A 14,207-nucleotide genomic window follows, 5' to 3' on the forward strand; every position below is an offset into this window, starting at 1 on the left:
AAGAACATTCACTGACTGGATAAACCAACCGCAAAAATTCAACCTCGTAGCTGTACCGCTCGTTATTTATTACGGGCGAAGCTCCGGTAATTTTGTAGCAGTTCCTGCTTATCAGCCCGAAGTGTCAGCTTGCTGGACGAATTCCGTCGTTGATTTCATTGGCGATCTTGCACGAAAATCATCAAAATTCTCTTCAGTCGACACATGGCATCTTCTTTGTATTTCCTTCGCACAAATGTACACTCAGCCTAGACACGTGAGTCGCCGATGACACAGTACCTGGATCGCCTACGTCTGGTGTGGTCTGTCCCAGGCAGCCGCGTGCCTCGTACGGCCCGTACACAAAAACAATATAAAATGTACCGCCATCAACTGATCGGTAGTTCGAACTCCAGGCACGACGAGAGAGTCAAATGACTGACGTTCCATTTGTTTTCTGTCAGTCTCCAAGCGAACGCGTGGGTAACAGAAACGATTTGGAACACGTCCGTCCACCTCATCATCAATGTCACCACAAATTACTTAATTTCATTTCAAACGAGACATTACACGAAATGATTGACTGGAAGACAGACCTTAACTTCGTTCGGGTACGAAAATGAGACGAAAGAAATTATTGGGAAATTATTTGACAGTCCCCCTGGAATATCACGTGACTGTACGAGCACATCGAACCCGTTGTTGGAATCGTTACCAGTCGCGCGGGGGAGGGGGGGCGGCGGAAAGGATCGTTGTGCAGCCGACGGGGGAGGGGAGGATCTACCAAATGGGAACCCCAATAAAGAAAGGCAACTTCTGGAAAATGGAAAACTGATACCCATAATAATTCCATCCAAGTCGTTGGGAAATACAGAAGGCCGCGCACCATTCTTGTTCTATAACTCAGTTCCGATCAGGACACAGCACGAAAAAGATTCGAAAACTGATAAACTCTGGGCAATTATTGGACCCTAAAGTGTCTTTGGAAAAATGGTAATCGCGAAGAAAGTGGAGGAAATGTCGCAAATTGTCCTAGGTTACTGTCCCAGAATACGTCTGAAGAGGCTGAGGAAATGAACATACCAGAAGAAGGCGAATTCGTCTCAGCTGGCACTTGAACCTGGCACCTTCCTCTAGGAACTCAAAACGCATTCCTCAGTGACAACCAGCTTCACTTGCGGCGTGGAATCCGGTCTCTCGTCGCCGGAAGAAACACGCCAATTCCTTACTTAATTGCGTAACAACACAACAGAACTTCAGCTGGGAAGACAGGAACTGACACACGGAATCCCGCGCCATTGCACTGGATTCTCGCAGCGACTTCTGATGCCTAATTTGCTCTAAAATATTTCCATCTATGGAATTAATAATCCCGACGGCGTTGTATGTGCCAGAAGACCTCAGCATCACGGACTGCTGGTACGTTTTTATAATTGCTGACATCCTCAGAAAATGTTTCTCATACAAATGTTACGGCCCTCTGGCATTAGTCACAGCTCGCAAACTGGAAACTAAGCGTCGAATTTACGTGGCAAACGTGCTGGTTGTTTCGAAGCGTTGTAACTTCGCAGAAGTTGGTTGTACAGTTTCAAACTCTCGTAAACGTATCGCCAAAAATCACAATACGTAATGGCGCTGCTATCTCTAAGAAGTTCACACAGCCGTAAGTTTTCTATTACTTATGGTAGGAATTTCAAAGTCCTGAAGATTTCGTTAGTCTGATATTTGTGTAAAGTTTCGTAAAAGTCGAACATTTTCTTCAATTGTTATCACGGGAAATTAAAATATACAAATCAATAATTCTGCCTGTTGTTTTGTATGGGTGCGAAACATGGTCTCTCACTCTGAGGCAGGAACACAGATTGCAGGTGTTTGAGGAGGATATTTGGGCCTAGGAGAAAAGACGATGGGGCGTGGAGAAAACTGCATAAAGATGAACCTCCCCCAGTATTGTCAGGGTGATTAAGTCGAGAAGAATGAGATGGGTTGGGCATGTGGCACGCATGGATGGGGGCAAGATGTTCACCGGGTACTGGTCGGGAAGCCTGAGGGGAAGAGACCGCTGGGGAGACCTAGACGTAGATGGGAGGATAATCTCAGGCGGGATCTATGGGAGATAGGAGTTGAAGGAGACTGGATTTTGTTGGCCCAGGACAGGGTCCGGTGGAGGGCTTTGGTTAATTCGGTGATGAACCTTCGGGTTCAGTAAGCCATCTGGTTGGTTGGGTCCACTATTTGGGAAGCCTGAGGAGAAGAGACCGCTGGGGAGACCTAGACGTAGATGGGAGGATAATCTGAGGCGGGATCTATGGGAGATAGGAGTTGAAGGAGACTGGATTTTGTTGGCCCAGGACAGGGTCCGGTGGAGGGCTTTGGTTAATTCGGTGATGAACTTTCGGGTTCCGTAAGCCATCTGGTTGGTTGGGTCCACTATTTGGGAAGCCTGAGGAGAAGAGACCGCTGGGGAGACCTAGACGTAGATGGGAGGATAATCTCAGGCGGGATCTATGGGAGATAGGAGTTGAAGGAGACTGGATTTTGTTGGTCCAGGGAGAGTCTTTCGATGTGAAACGCTGGCTACGAATTTGGCAGTAGGCAAGAAATTACTGCCAAGAGCGAGTTATAAGTTGCAAATAATTTAAGATTTTGAAGGTGAGCAAATGAATTGAGTGAATAATTAAACAAAAGAGGCCTAGGATGTCTTTGGCAAAGAAGGGTAAATAAATTAGAGAAATAAGCAGTGCCATAGAGAAACAGAATTTATTTGCAGACGTGTGAAGGAGGAGGTCATTCATATCCTCTGTGATACGAAACTACACTGGGCTACAGAAGAACGCACAGATTTTAGCACGTACAAGGAACAACAGGAGTGGGTTAGCGTGGTTTAAGGCTGGTATTTGGAGGCTCAGAGGAATGAAAAAATGATCTCAGAGAGAGAAAGATGTCCTCAGTGTATTTTCGCAAAAGATTAAGCGAACTGAAGAAAATGGCTCAGGTTAATGAAGATGCAGCTTATACGAAAAAATCTCTACGAACACTGTAGAATTAAGAAATACAGGAAGTTACATATGAATGGAAAAACATAATTGATAGTTAGGGGGACACAGGCTTCGTGTCTACAACAAATAAACTTCATCAAGGGGTGTACGCAACCCAACGCTTCACTCCTATCCGAAACTTTCGCTGGACGCATTCCGTTCTTCTTCAGGACTCTTCTCACACATGCCAAGAATTCTACGGAATGGAATTACTAAAAATTTGGGAATAATTAAAAATATCAGAAAACGTACGTGAAAGCGTGAGAAAATACAGAAACAAAGTTTGAAAACAGGTCTTCGAATTAGAAGCAAATTTCACCGTAAGAGAAAGGTTGCGATAACCAAGCGAGGGTTATAAAAAGTTAAAGACTGTCTTGGTAAAAACTTGCAAGGAGTGTAGAATATTATTTTCTTAAGGTGAGACAGTACACGTACGAAATTTTAAAACTCTTGAATAAATAAACTAAAGAAATTATACGAATTTATTTAATGTTTTAATTCTATAGGGATGTATGGAACGCCAGTGGTCACGAGAATAAACAGAAGACGATGAAAAAGACACAGTAATAAGAATTAACAGACGATTTAGTTGAAACAAGAAGGGCAGAGCCTAACAGATGATAATATCAATTCAGAACTCTATAAATATTCAGCAAAGGAATTTAAATGTAAACTGTTAGAACTCCTTAATGAAGTAGGCGTGTGTGTCTCTAGAACAATCTCGCATTAACGAAGAACTCCATCGACCATTACCATTTCAAAATGAAGGGACAAAACCGATTCAAGATTGCCAGAGGACTGAGCCATCGGAACGCATGTTACAGAATTACTCACAAATAAAATGAAGCCCAGAAGAATTTTTGAAGTAAGTGTTCGTGATCTGTCTCGCAAGTTTGCCTTAATCTATTGATTAAGAAATACGAAAACAAAATTTTCTGACGCCCTAACTCATTTGGCCTTATAGTCGTGCTTAACCTAGGCTGATGCTGTTGCTCACGCCAGGGAAGTTAAGAGCTGAGACCGTGGTACACTCACGTGCAAAAATTACGTCCATTCTCAAAAATTACTTTGCATCAAAATCCTTTGCTGCTGTTCCTGAAGCATTTAGCCGGAAGTGCCGGGTAAGACCACGACACGCCGCCATTCTGCCCGTGAGCACATCACGTTCACACCCTCACAGGAAGTGACCCAACTCCGTGACTGCTACGTGATGACAATGATTATGGAGGCAGTATGACCTCCGAAACGTTGGTAAACATCGACCAGACTACACAGCGCAACAACCCAGAAGACAGAAATCTTCATACTCATCGCCCTGATGATGGAGGCAGTATGACCTCTGAAACGTTGGTTAACATCGACCAGACTACACAGCGCAACAACCCAGAAGACGTAAATCTTCATACTCATCGCCCTGATGATGGAGGTAGTATGACCTCCGAAACGTTGGTTAACATCGACCAGACTACACAGCGCAACAACCCAGAAGACGGAAATCTTCACACTCATCGCCCTGATGATGGAGGTAGTATGACCTCCGAAACGTTGGTTAACATCGACCAGACTACACAGCGCAACAACCCAGAAGACGGAAATCTTCACACTCATCGCCCTGATGATGGAGGCAGTATGACCTCCGAAACGTTGGTTAACATCGACCATACTACACAGCGCAACAACCCAGAAGACGGAAATCTTCATACTCATCGCCCTGATGATGGAGGCAGTATGACCTCTGAAACGTTGGTTAACATCGACCAGACTACACAGCGCAACAACCCAGAAGACAGAAATCTTCATACTCTGATTACGGAGGCAGTAGGACCTCTGAAACGTTGGTAAACATCGACCAGACTACACAGCGCAACAACCCAGAAGAAGTAAATCTTCATACTCATCGCCCTGATGATGGAGGCAGTATGACCTCTGAAACGTTGGTTAACATCGACCAGACTACACAGCGCAACAACCCAGAAGACAGAAATCTTCATACTCATCGCCCTGATGACGGAAGCAGTATGACCTCTGAAACGTTGGTTAACATCGACCAGACTACACAGCGCAACAACCCAGAAGACAGAAATCTTCATACTAAGAATCGCCCTGATGACGGAGGCAGTATGACCTCTGAAACGTTGGTTAACATCGACCAGACTACACAGCGCAACAACCCAGAAGACAGAAATCTTCATACTCATCGCCCTGATGACGGAGGCAGTATGACCTCTGAAACGTTGGTTAACATCGACCAGACTACACAGCGCAACAACCCAGAAGACAGAAATCTTCATACTCTGATGACGGAGGCAGTATGACCTCCGAAACGTTGGTTAACATCGACCAGACTACACAGCGCAACAACCCAGAAGACGGAAATCTTCACACTCATCGCCCTGATGATGGAGGTAGTATGACCTCCGAAACGTTGGTTAACATCGACCAGACTACACAGCGCAACAACCCAGAAGACGGAAATCTTCACACTCATCGCCCTGATGATGGAGGCAGTATGACCTCCGAAACGTTGGTTAACATCGACCATACTACACAGCGCAACAACCCAGAAGACGGAAATCTTCATACTCATCGCCCTGATGATGGAGGCAGTATGACCTCTGAAACGTTGGTTAACATCGACCAGACTACACAGCGCAACAACCCAGAAGACAGAAATCTTCATACTCTGATTACGGAGGCAGTAGGACCTCTGAAACGTTGGTAAACATCGACCAGACTACACAGCGCAACAACCCAGAAGAAGTAAATCTTCATACTCATCGCCCTGATGATGGAGGCAGTATGACCTCTGAAACGTTGGTTAACATCGACCAGACTACACAATGCAACAACCCAGAAGACAGAAATCTTCATACTCATCGCCCTGATGACGGAAGCAGTATGACCTCTGAAACGTTGGTTAACATCGACCAGACTACACAGCGCAACAACCCAGAAGACAGAAATCTTCATACTCATCGCCCTGATGACGGAAGCAGTATGACCTCTGAAACGTTGGTTAACATCGACCAGACTACACAGCGCAACAACCCAGAAGACAGAAATCTTCATACTCATCGCCCTGATGACGGAAGCAGTATGACCTCTGAAACGTTGGTTAACATCGACCAGACTACACAGCGCAACAACCCAGAAGACAGAAATCTTCATACTAAGAATCGCCCTGATGACGGAGGCAGTATGACCTCTGAAACGTTGGTTAACATCGACCAGACTACACAGCGCAACAACCCAGAAGACAGAAATCTTCATACTAAGAATCGCCCTGATGACGGAGGCAGTATGACCTCTGAAACGTTGGTTAACATCGACCAGACTACACAGCGCAACAACCCAGAAGACAGAAATCTTCATTCTCATCGCCCTGATGATGGAGGCAGTATGACCTCTGAAACGTCGGTTAACATCGACCAGACTACACAGCGCAACAACCCAGAAGACGGAAATCTTCATACTCACCGCCGTGAGAACCTCAAGTCTTACAAGTACGAAAGTCTCTATGGTGTGGACAATTGTATATAACAGCGTTTCTCAACCTATGGTATGCGTACCACTGGTGTTCGCGAACTAAGTAAGAAAATTAAAAGATAATATTGACATAAATAAGTTTCCCCTGAACGCATTTGATTACTGCTACGTTTAATGTGTTAAATTAGTGGCGCACCAGCGAAAAAGGTACAGACCATATCTGGGGAGAAGCAGGGACTCCGTGGAGAGCACGCCCTCTCCCTTCTTGGTCCCTATGTCTCTCTCCCGAACCCTTTTTGTACCTGGAGCCAGAAAAACTGAACAGAGAATTGCGTTACATTACAGAGGTACCTGCAACACTTATTAGACGCATCAGATGGGCTATTTCTGCCACAGGAATCAAATTCCACGGCGTTATACGGCTGAGCTGCAGATCCCCTTCCCTGCAGACCGACCGACTGTTCAAACATTCGGCTCGCTCTGAGGAAGAACTCCGCCAGACCAAATCCCACACAAGAATAACCGTACGAAATAATAAGTCCACGGAATAATTAAACAACTCTTATTTTCAGTCAGTTTTTTTAATCTCCATGAATAATAGCTAAGTGCCCAATATAATACCAACACCAACTCCTGTGCAACCATTATTTAGTGAAGTGTTACTAAATATGGTTTTGTAAAGAACTTACCTTTATGCTCTATTAAGAAACATAATCCTTTGATTTATATTATATTATTTCACTCTTTCTTGCCACTGATGATGACCTCTTGAGGTCGAAACGCGTTTGGCAACAGTGTCATTCACAGTGTAAACAGTTTTGTTTGTATGCGTATTTTATATGAAATAAAAAGTCCAGGTATTGTATTAATATAATTTCAACTCTCCGTGTGTGTGTGACATAAACTTTCGTATCGCCGCCATATTTACAATCAATGGCACACAAAAGTATTTCGTAGTATAAATCGGTGTTCATCCTTACCGCACAAAACTTGACTCAACCGAAATCTAAATAACTAGTCCCAGATATTTCCCGCGGATGTCATGTTGTTTCATAGTTCAAAGTACTCGACAATTCTGCATTTATTTTTGTATATTCACTACCACACGGTCTTTCAGGTTCCGTGCTATTATACGGGCTGCTTCGAACCTTACAAGTTGATACGGTTAGAGTACTGGTATTTGTAGCGGTAGAAGATGGCACGCATACATTACAAAAGGGTTCGAACAAAAGTACCTTAGCAGTACACTAAATAACATATTTCACTGGAATGCCAGTTTAATCCAATGTACACAATGTCTCTTTAAGCCTCCTCATGCCTTGAAGATGGCTGTCTTCTGGGTTGTTGAGCCGTGAAGTCTGGTACAAGTTTACCGACGTTTCAGAGGTCCTTTCTGCCTCCATCATCAACGTCGGTAAGCGTCTACCAGACCTCATGGCACATCAAACCCAGAAGACTCACTCACCACCCTGAAAACCTCAAATCCTACTCCTTAGACCTTAATGTCAGACTCGAACTTAAATATCGGTTCCAAAACTTTGTTATGCTTTTCATGTTTCCTCATCAATTCGGCTCCTCCAATTACGTCACGCTTAAGCAAGGCGTGGACCGAAAATTAAGAAACTCGTCGACGTGTGTCTCTCACCAGTTGGCATCTTCTCTAACCCTCCATGGCCAGGCCTTCTCCGATACAAAATGTATTTACGAACTGACCCTGGATATTTGTGGGGACATCAAAGTTAATAAATAATACGATACAACATTATTTAAACAAAATGTGCATTTATGTAAAAAGCACAAAACGTAATAAATTAATGAATCTACATTTTGCATTGCCTCGGACATGCATAATGAATTTTGCCCGTGTTAATGCCACACGCTTGAATATTTTAATTTGTATTCCGTCGAGACACGCAGAACATAAATTCCCCAGCGTCAATGCACGTTCACGATAAACATTCTGAATTCGCCGCAAACAAAAAGTGTTGTTAGACAAGCTACAGGCACTGACAAACCGCGCCGGTGGTTTCTGGTCGTGTTCCTGAACCCGGCAGCTGTCTGGTGATCCACCCTCACCCCGTCACACAATCGTCACAACATTTTACACGCCTCTGTGGGGCACCAAGCGGAGGTTCTGACCGGGCCACATGGAGAGAGGTGGGAGGATGAACACCGCCGTCGCGTTGCTACAGTCTCTGGTTGTCGCTGCAGGTGGGTGTGGGCAGATTCAGCAATCTCCGCTGCCAGAACGCGTGGCAGCACTTGCCTCGTCATGTCAGCACATCCAGCCTTCGGTTCCACGTGGTACTCTTCACTGCTGCAGGAGATTTGCGACTATCGATTTGTACAAAACGTTTAAAATTCTGCTTAATATGTAAACAGCTAAGAAAAATAAACACCAAACCTCATTAATTAGTAACTGGGGAACCATTCTTCGTCGAGTGGTAAAGACTCCAACTTCGTATTCGGGAGGTCCCAGGTTCAAATCTCAGCCCTGAGGCCGGCTATCCTGAGCGATGTTTTGGTGGTTTTCCTCAGCCTCTGCACACGAATGCCGGGATAGTATCTTAAATTAGGCCGTGTCCTTTCCAATTCACTGTCATCCTCTCATGCGATGATCTACCAAAAACTCATCGTGAAACAAACTATAAATAAATAATTTAAAATAATGAAATTTGGTCTGACTTCCTGGCCGAAATATACGTCGGCGTCCCACTGTGTCGCTGCATTACACAATTTAATTTTCCAACCTCTTCGTTCTTACTTCGTAAGGATGTGAAATTTGGGTCTTCTGCCGAACTTCAAAAGCATACCAGAATCTGTAGCTTCCAGTGGGCCAGGTCACCTTGTTATTCTCAGGAGTTAGGTTAGGTTTCAAAACTGCTTATATCAACGTCCGCCACCGGACGAGATCTTCAGCCACCACGACCCATCCCCAGAACTCACCTGCCTTAGTGTTCCGCTCCATTTCTTTCTCTGTACTTTAGCATGCTATCTTAAACGAATTTACAGCACAGAATTTTGCACGGATTTAATATTTCCTGACAACAGCTTCATGGCAATAAAAAAGAAACCGCCTCGAACTGAAACGACTACGCACAAATTGTAAATCCATTCACACCAATGTCTCCCACGGTGTCTGTTTCCACATGATTCTTAATATTATACCAATTTCCTGTTCCATGTGCTGAGTGGGATTCAAACCCACGGCCAACGCTCCAGATAGCGCCGGCCACTGTGATCGCCTTACTTCAACATTATGATTAAGAATTCATAACCGTTCATTCAGTGAAGCCGTAGCGATCCTGGGCAGGCGTCTCCTAATTGCCACTCAGGCAGTGACAACACAGCTGCTGCTGTCAGCTGTCGGAAATTATCCTCTGAATCGATTCTAAACTTATCGACTGGTTGAATGTTTTCGTACTTTCATTCCTGGATCAGCAACATGGGACCCGCGGGCTGTGAGAATTTGAGGTATTCATTGCGGTGATTCACAAGATTGCTGTCTTCTGGGATGTGGCGTTCTGTAGTCTGGTAGACGTACATCAACGATTCAGAGGTAGAGATGAGGTTAGGAGGCTCAAATAAGTCATCGGCCTGATGACTTCTACCAGACTACACGTTGCTATAACCCAGAAGACAGCCATCAACGAGATGAAGATGTATTCTGTTCCTTACTTATTAAACCCACTTTCATAAAGACAAGCCAGTAAGGATGAAAGAACATTTACTTTATTCGATACAGCTTGTAACATTTGTAAGAATCTTATACGTACAAATCTTAAGGGCACATCCACTCCCAGCATCGTATCCGCAGAGTATGGAATCGTATCGTGTTTCAGCCCTCAGGGCACGGCGTCCCAACTCATCCGGCAATAAATCCAATTTCAGAATAATCTAAACTCTCTCTTTGTTCAAAGCTTTTTGTAACACAAAAAAAAAGAGAATATGTTTTCTGCGGAGTTTGAAGTGCCGCGGGCGAGAGGTAACATCATTCGCTGGCAATGCAAGTACTGAGGGGGGGGGGGGGGGCAGAGGGATGAAAAATACACGGTCGCGTAATTAGCGAAACACACAACATTACCGGGGGCAAAACAAGTCATCCGAGCGAGACCGTGCCCCTACGCCACGCAACATTATTACAATTATTGTCTGTTTATATTTCAACAGTCATTTGTTCAAGCATCGGGCTCAGTTCGCAGTGGTTTCCCGATTTCTGCGAGGCAGACCGGATTCCTTTTCCGTCCAAACCTGACGTAATCCTACCAACTATTTTCACGAGGCCAGGAACAACCCTGTGCTGTGAAAACACGAGTCTCCACTCCTGCAAACTTAATTTTAAACAAGAATCCTTTGGACAGGAACACGAATTTATAATATCGAAAAGAAAAATACATAATGAGGCGCATATAAATTGCACTCCTCCCTTAAAACTATTAAGTTAATTAAATCAGGAAAAATAAATGGCACGAAGCACGCATGGGAGGAGAAAAGAGACAGCAGCGCTGAAGCCGGACGACTCGAACAGGGAGAGTCTCCTGGCGAACCGACATATGTCGAGTGACTGAACACGGAGCTTAGAAACGCTCCTGTGAGCATGAACAGGACAGATAAGACGCATAATTGGGTCCACTTAGTATAATACAAGCGGTGGCGTGATTCAGACGATTGGAATGAGTAGGGCACCTCAGTAGTTAGTTCACTAAAAAGCATTTCAATCGTAACAGGTGAGAACAGGGTTGTTGCGCCGTGTAGTCTGGGCGATCGCCCAGATGATGGAGGCAGCAAGGACCTCTTAAAGATCTGTAAACTTCTACAAGACTGCAAGGCGCAACAACCCAGAAGGTAGACATCTTCAGACTCACACCGTGAAAACCTCAAATCCTACACAGACCAGCCAAGAAAGATTTCAGTTCCGTGACCAGCTACAGAACGAGCAGTCTCAGCGCGGGGCCTAATTTGTGTATGTGTGTCTTCCTGAACCACTGACGTAACCTTTGACCAAGGTGATCTTCACTGGAACAGAACAGTGCAAGGAGTAAGCAGGCCGGGTATAATGGACGCGGGACGGGGCGGGGAGGGGTGGGACACGAACACTGATCTCCGTTCATTGAGCCAGCTGCCCGCTAATGTAGAGGGTTCAGTCCCACACCCAACCACCCACCACTCCGTCTTAAACCGTACGAATCAGACGCCCCTCCCTCCTTCCCTCTGAGCAGAATCCCACAACATTTCCGAAAGTTAGATCGAAACTTGCGGCAAGTTTACGCCCTGAAAATTGGCGCAGACAGGCATGATCCGTGAGATTCGACTCATTACCCCCTAATTTGAACCGCAGAGAGAGAGAGAGAGAGAGAGAGAGATGCTCAGTCTGCCGATCGCCCCTTTTGTTTCGCTCACAATATTAGGGCGACGCAGTGCTTGGCTTCTGACGTGGACGGCGCACAAATCTAACTCCATTTGCTCTTGCCACCGCGTATATGAATCCCAGAGAACGAGTTTATTTCAAAGCGTTAACTACTGCAGACATAAGAATTAAAATAAAACACCTGGCCGGTTTAATCCACTCTTAAGCTAAGGGTACAGACGGATATCGACAAAACATCACAGCTCTTCTGCATGTAATCTCATAGAACTTCATCCGATACGCAATATTTGCAAGGAAGTCACTAACATAAAGAGAGGATAGCACTTATCAATCTAGTGTCAAAAGCTCCTGTCGCGATGCAATATGGCACATGTCCGCTCAATTTACGGCGGAATTAATGCGTTAAAGACGTCCTAAGGACACTTGTACCGTTCTTCCTTTACGTTAATTGTAATTTCACTGTCGAGGTCACAATAGCCCGGGAAAACAGACATCGTGAGCGAAATATTAGTTTCTTTAACACGCGGCACGACCTTTGAAAATGCAGCACCACCCATTGTCGACTGTCCGATGCCGCTTCACATCCGCTAGTCAGATACCAAGGAACAAAATACTCTGTGGCCGAGCCTAACGAAATACTACTGATTGCCTTAGAAATGTCCCATGCCAGAAAACTTCTTTATAGCTTAAAAGTAGGTAAGTTCACTGAGCAAATCCATGGAATGTTCCAGCTTCCAAATTATTTCGTCTTCCAATATTTATCGACTTCAATTCAAAGACGCCTTTTGGGAATTCTATGGTCTCCCATACCCTTCGCATTTCTGTAATCTTGAATCTTTTCCTCCGTAAAGAACACGCCAGAAGTTCCATCTCAGAATCTCATTACTCACTGTATACACGCGGGTCCGAGTTGCCAATCCTCCGAGGAAACGCACTGCCAAATTCTTGTTTCTGATTAGTTTTCTGCTCAGAACTCCCGTTTACTTCCACACAGACGTATTAGAGCAAATACCTTCAACAGACATTTCTTCCAATCAATAATTTTTAAAGTTTCAAAGGTAAAATTAAAACATCTCGCTGTACAATATCACAAAGCAAAGCTCTGGCTTAAAAGACTCGCCACTCGCAGAAATTCATTTGCTTCACATTACAGTGACGTCTCGTGTACCACGTTTTGGCGATATCAGTTACTTTCATTCGCGCCTTTACTGTTCTGAAGATACTTTCACCTCTCCATATCTTAAATAACTAAAGAAATACATCCGTCACAGCAGCCGTGCATTCAAAATTTAAGCTAAAACGTAGCCAGAGTTTCCAATTTCATAAATATATCGACCCGCAAAGCCACGCTGTAATGAGTTTGCACTCAACTCCACACCAGAGCTCTCTTCTGGTTTGTTCCTCCGCGTAGGACAATAGTTCTGATGACGGAGACCGCGGGCAACTCTGAAACGTCGGCAAACTTCTAGAACAAAACCAGGAGACAACCGTCTTCATACTCGCGGTCATGAGAACCTGAAATCTCACTTTTTTCCCTTATTTGCTTTGAGGCTCCCGCCATCCAAGTCTTCCGGGCATCGTCGTGAATTTGGTGTTCGTAGGGTGATTTTCGTTTGGGTTAGGTCTCTCCACTATAACGCCATCGTAACCTAAACGTGAACAAATGTGATGTCCAAATAAGGAAAGGTTATCAGCTTCTGAGCTACTAGGCGATATGACGCAGCCTGGAGTCTTATCATACTGTTCGCCACACGTTTTGGGGGCAACCATCTCATAACGCAACACGTCATGCGATGTACGTAAATGTCATTCCAGAGATTGGACTCCATTTCATTCATGTAGAAACAGAACTTTTCTGTCTAGCAGATCGTCTGACATCCGTAACCTCTTTTAAACGTTATTACATGTGGGGTCAAAAGACCTTACTTTTGGCAAGAGCTGTACCGTGCTGTTTGTGATTATGTTAATTCCGTTGCATTTCTTGTGTGAGGGTGGCAACACTGATGTTGCGCGCCAAGATTCTGCCACTGACAGTCAGGGTGTTTATCGCCTGTGTCACTTTAAGATTGTATATAATGTTGTCAGCGACAATTTATAAATGTCAGAAAATTGATTAAATTAACTAGGGAGGAAGTGACCCGACATACTTCAAGATCAATAGGAATATTTTAGAAACTGAATAAGGGAAGGTACAGAGTGTGTGGCCGAGATTCGACCGGAAGCCTCCTGATAAAAGAGAGTGACAATTTTCTCGCATTATGATATTTGAGTTTCGATGCCGAAATTCAGGAATGTCAGTCACTGTTACGGCAGGAAGGTAACTTTCATTCCGTTAA

At 44.6% G+C, this 14,207-nt stretch overlaps 1 protein-coding gene across 6 annotated transcripts in view; it reads right to left on the minus strand.

Moving 5' to 3' along the window:
* LOC110836352 (protein O-mannosyl-transferase TMTC2) overlaps positions 1-14,207 on the minus strand; it is a 745,449-nt gene that overhangs the window by 524,757 nt on the left and 206,485 nt on the right. The window lies entirely within an intron of this gene.

This window comes from Zootermopsis nevadensis, unplaced genomic scaffold (genome assembly GCF_977971745.1).
Source record: "Zootermopsis nevadensis isolate Lab colony 2312 unplaced genomic scaffold, Znev_1.0 Znev_ptg000030l, whole genome shotgun sequence".
Lineage (NCBI taxonomy): Eukaryota > Metazoa > Arthropoda > Insecta > Blattodea > Termopsidae > Zootermopsis > Zootermopsis nevadensis.